This window comes from Lactuca sativa, chromosome 5 (genome assembly GCF_002870075.4).
Source record: "Lactuca sativa cultivar Salinas chromosome 5, Lsat_Salinas_v11, whole genome shotgun sequence".
In the NCBI taxonomy this organism is placed as follows: Eukaryota; Viridiplantae; Streptophyta; class Magnoliopsida; order Asterales; family Asteraceae; genus Lactuca; species Lactuca sativa.
Window position 1 is genome coordinate 34,784,724 of NC_056627.2, and position 5,498 is coordinate 34,790,221.

A 5,498-nucleotide genomic window follows, 5' to 3' on the forward strand; every position below is an offset into this window, starting at 1 on the left:
AATGGATGATCGAAAGTATTTCAATTATTGATAGTGAGCACTGAGATTGTACGAGCTGTATGGATGCACATCCAAGTTGGGTGTCCGTTGAGGTTGTGAAATGATTACCGCTGATGTCGAATCAGAGGAGTTCGGAAGTGATGCAAGGGTAGATCCTTGGGATCCAAGTATGGTTGTAGTCATGAGTTATGTATATGGTGATGTCCCATCCTAGGGATGACTAGACCCATCGTAGGCGTGCCTGGTTTTCCAGCCCAAGGCTATTTGGGCCAGGTGCAATGTGAATATGTGTTATAGATGGGTGTTTATGGGAGTTGCGCTGAAGTTGTAGGATGTATTATCATGTCAGCGCAGTTAAGGATTTAATTCAGGGAGGAAACGGGATGAGTTTCCATCAGATCAATTTGATAGAAGTAGCGCCAGTTGGACAAAGGATAGTGGGTTAATACTGGGTCAGGACCCGGTGGTTTATAATGGTATCCAGTTTTCGCAGGCGACGAATGAATGCGTAAGACGGGAATATGGTAGTATCATCAGGTACCACTTAGTTGATGAGTGTTGTCATCAGAGAAAAGAAGTCGGTGGCTGGCTTGAAGCAGTTGTCAGGACCCTGTAAGGGAAGAGATGGATTTTATAGGGATTCGATAGTAGTGTTTGAAGGAATCTAGGCCAGTGTCAGATCAGTGGATGCATTGTGGGAGTATCATCCGGAATTGTGTGCTGCAGCCGGCTTCGAGGACGAAGCCTAATTTAAGTGGGGGAGAATTGTAACACCCCAAGTTCAGAAGCAAGAGTTCAGGGGTGTAAAGTGTTATTAGAAGGATGGACTCGGCGAGTAGGAGCTATGACTCGTCGAGTCGGAGCGTGTGAAGAGCACGTGATAAGTCGCCTGACTAGCCGAGTCGGTGGCTGGACTCGACGAGTCAGTGCTGGAAGAGGGAAACCCTAATCTTAGGGTTTGCACCCTATTTAAATAACTTAATGTCCTCCCCTCAGTCCCCTTACTACCCTTTGAGATCTAGAAACCCTAAAAACGTAAGTGAGAGTCCTTGGAAGCCATTTAGAGCTTAGATAAGTGATTTTGTGAAGAGATCTTGAATAGCAGGGAGCTTGGATCAAGGAGATTTGTGGAGATTCGGCTTATTCTTCAGTGGGAGGTCGTTTTGGAGGTAATGAACCATTATCCTTGGCCTTCGCCTTTCTAGATCCATCTTTCATGGATTTTTAGGGTTTGTTTGGAGATAATATGATGAGATCTTGGTGCATGAGTTAGATCTGGAGCTGAAACTCCAGATCTGAGTTCTATTTGGATCAAATATGCAGAAAGCCCTTCTAATTTCTATGCAAAATCCATTCCCCATGAGTTAATCTCCTTTCTAGCTTGGTTTTTAGAATTATGGGACATGAAGCATGTAAAGGTAGCAAGTTTATGTTGCAAATGCACTATAGGGACCCAGATCTAATGTCTAGAGCAAATGAGTATATCTTTATCTTTCGATTATGCGAATACTCGTATCAACTCGGCGAGTCTGGGAGATGACTCGGCGAGTTGGGCTAGGGCTTCAGGCATTGAGTCGCGTAGTGACTCGGCGAGTCGCATGGGTGAACTCGGCGAGTCATATGATGATGAGCTTAGACTCAACGAGCGGAAGAACAACTCGGAGATTCTGATGAAGATTTTCGTGGACCCGGCGAGTCTATTCTTGGACTCGGCGAGTTAGAGTGCAAAACCCCCAACCTCTTCTGGTTAGACTCAGATCAGTGAGTTGAGTGGTAACTTAGTGAGTTGGATAGGATAGGACTTGGATATTTTTGAACTCGACGAGTCATGGGGTGACTCGGCGAGTTTAGTCGTGTTATGAGAGTTTCCTGAGTTTAGGAACTCGGCAAGTCAATGGGTTGACTTGGCGAGTAGGGTCAATCAGGAAGGTGGACTTTGACCAATTTGACCTTTTGGGGTATTATGGTAATTTTTGGATATTTATGTCATTGGATCATTAATGATTATAGGTGTTGGAGTTGGAGGCAGTGCTTCGGGTTTGTGCTTTCGTGATTCGGTTCGGCAGTTGCAAGGTGAGTTATCCTCACTATATCAGCAGGGTCTAAGGCACCAAGGCCGACCCTTTATCGGATGGGAATCCGGGTATTTGTTTGATATGTTTTTGAGTTGCTAGATCTGCATCCTGGTTTTAGGATGGTGTTATGTTAGTGATCTGGTTAAGGTCAGTATCCTGGTATATAGGGTAATGTTATATTAGTGACCTGGTTAAGGTCGGTAGCCTGGTATATAGGGTAATGTTATGTTAGTGACCGGTTAGGTCGGTATCCTGGTTAGGATGTTGCTTTGTTGCATGATCTGATAGATTCGTTTGTTTGGTTGAGGATTGTTATGTGATTAACTGTTTTATGTGCACATGGTTGTTTGGCTGGGGTTGGGTTGAGGTGGGTCCTGCTTTGTGCTGTAGGCCAACATACCCAGGGCGGACCGGATAGACCCAAGGCCCAACGAGCGGTCTGGATATGATGAAGGCCCCAGGAGGGTGGTCCAGACGTACCGAGGCTTGGAGAGTAGAGCAGGCTTACTAAAGGCCCGGTGCGGGTGGACCAGTCATACTTTAGACTCAGAGAGTGGACCAGGTGGATTGAAGGCCCGGTGCGGGCGGACCAATCACATTGTAGACTTGATATACATGGCTAGACTCGGAGAGTGGACCAGGTGGACTAAAGGCCCGGTGCGGGCGGACCAGTCACACTGTAGACTTGATATGCATGGTTGTTCTGTATTGAGATATGATATGAGTATGGTTATATGTGGTTGGTATTTTGAGGGTAACTCACTAAGCTTTCTGGCTTACAGTTGTAGTGTTTTGGTTTCATGTACTTCAAGAGATCGTGGCAAGGCGAAGGCGTGATCATACCTCTCCTCATACTTCATGATTTTGTGATTTGGTTCTGGGGATACTCTGATGTTTAAACTCTTTTCAAAACAAGTTGTAATAACTTAATGGCTTTTGAATGAATTAAAATGTTTTAAATTGGTGCAATTTTTGTGAGTGTTACAATATAAGTGTCATTATCTCTGATTTCTCATTCCCTCACCAGCCTCCATCTGAGAAAATCGACCCCAAGCTAACCCAAAGTGAGGAGAGTGTATTATGAGCTCTTTTGTGTGCTTTGGTAGTGTTCTTGAAGAAGAGGTTGGTACAAGGACTTGGAGCTTGGGGAGAAGCTTGGATCTGGGATTCTTCACTTGTTAGCTAACTCCAAAAGGTAAAAAGCTACTTGATTGATCACCATATCTTGTAGATCTAGCCATTTCTTCATTTTGGGCACTTTTGGTCCAAAATATATTGTGATTATTGAGCATGGCATGCTCTTAACCAAGTATGTCATCCTTTCAGACCTTATGAGGGTATTAAGTCATAAAAATGTAGTTTTTATGAGTAGTTTTGCTCCATGCATGCTATAGAAGGTGTTAAGCGATTAAGATGTTGAGATTCTGTGTATTAAGCACTTAATGGACATGCAAAGTCATAAATTGGAAACTTCATGAATCTTAGTGGTATTTTGGCCTTGGATCTGAAAGTTGGACGTGAGAGCTTTCTGCATGAGGCTCTTATTGAGGAAATACAGTTATAGGCGTACGTCGTGCATACCTCAGCGTACGCGGTCAACTTCCTGACTCCGATCAAGTCTCGAGTACGCCCTGCGTACTCGGCAATATGGACCAAGTTGACTCTTGACCCATTGACTTTAACTTTAATCAAGTTTGACTTAAGGGTATTTTGGGTGTTTTGAGCTATAGTTGAGCCTTGGTCTCTATCTGTTGAATAGGGGACCTATAGAGTCAGTATTTGGATCAGTGTATTGTTCAACTTTTGTCAGACTGTGAGGTCATTCTTCCTTCACTGTACTTATGGGTCGAAGGCACCAAGGCCGACCCTTTTAGGTTAGATATCCTGATTTGTGGTATGTTGTTATGCGTAGTTACATGGTACTTGTTATGTGATTAGACAGGTAGATTTGTAGGACTACATGTGTTATATGTTATTGATTGATAATGTTATGAATTGATATGTTATGGTTTACTGGGTTGAGGTGGACCAGTGGATAGACTGAAGGCCAAGATACCGAGGGAGGTCCGGATAGACTAAAGGCCTGCGAGGCGGACCAGTCAGACCGAAGGCCTAGAGAACGATCCAGATGTGTTGTAGGCCCGGTGAGGCGGTCCAGTCATGTTGATGGCTCTGTATGAATACTATTGTTTGTTATGTTTATGTGGTGATACTTTGAGGGAACTCACTAAGCGTTGAATAACAGTTTTAGTTTTTTATTTCAAGCACTTATGAGGACCGCGGCAAGGCGAAGGCGTAACCGTACACATCATTGGTTTCGTGTTGTTGATCTTGGGAGTCTCTGATTTTGAATAATGTTTTTGGAAACAATGGTTATGTAAAAACTTCTTTTAAGTAAATGGGTTGTTTTGAAAAGTTTAAATTTGTAGTGATTTTTTAGATGTTACACACCACCACCATCTGCCACCTCTATCTCCACCTAAACGTTTTCTATCATTTCATCTCTACCAAATAATCATCCCGGAAACAAAAACCATACATAAAATCAGAACAGGTGTCCACACACATACACACATGAAATCAGATGATTAGACACACAAAATCGGATGAGAACACACACAAGAAATCTGATGAACACAAACCCTAACCAAACCAGAACCTCTTAATGAGCAGATCTGGAGCAGAAAACTGTAACTGAAGAATGAAGACGAAGCCCCTAACTGAAGAAGGAAGTCGTCGTAGAGATACGAACATCTGCTTACGTCAGCGATGAGAGTTAGGGTTTCTTGGTGGCTAGGGTTTTAATTTCCGAGGGTTAGGATGTGGGGCGTTTCGCAACTAGAAATCGAGGGGCAGACACCTTGGGTCATTTTGTTGGAGCTAGGAGGGTCAAACAGTGGCTCAGGGAGCTGAGAGGGACGGTGGAACGAGATGGCAATTGGTTCTTCCGGTTGCCTTCTTCTCAGTTGTTAAGCCTCCGACGAGGCTGTTATCATCGATCAAGAGGTTCAGTGGAGCAGGCGGTGAAGGAATGTCGAATCTCGATTGCGACTGAAACCCTAAAAAATAGAAGGGTGGTGGTTGAAACCTTAATTGGAGGCGAGAAAGAATATTAGATCGTAAGCGATAAAGAAGGTTTTGTCTATACAGATATGGCGTTTTGTTTGTGAAGCGGTTTCTTCACATATCCGACCATCACCGGCGAATTGGGCTCTACAAGTGGCGCATGGGTGATATTAGCAGCTGTCACACCCCAAAACCACGAACGGCGGAAACGTTCAGGGGTGGAGGACGTCATGTACAGTATCACAATAGTGTAATATAATAAACAAGCAACAACATCATCCATTGCATTATAAGTAAAGTTTAATACATGTGTGTTCTTTCATTGTAATAGGACACCAAAAATATACAATCAAAATA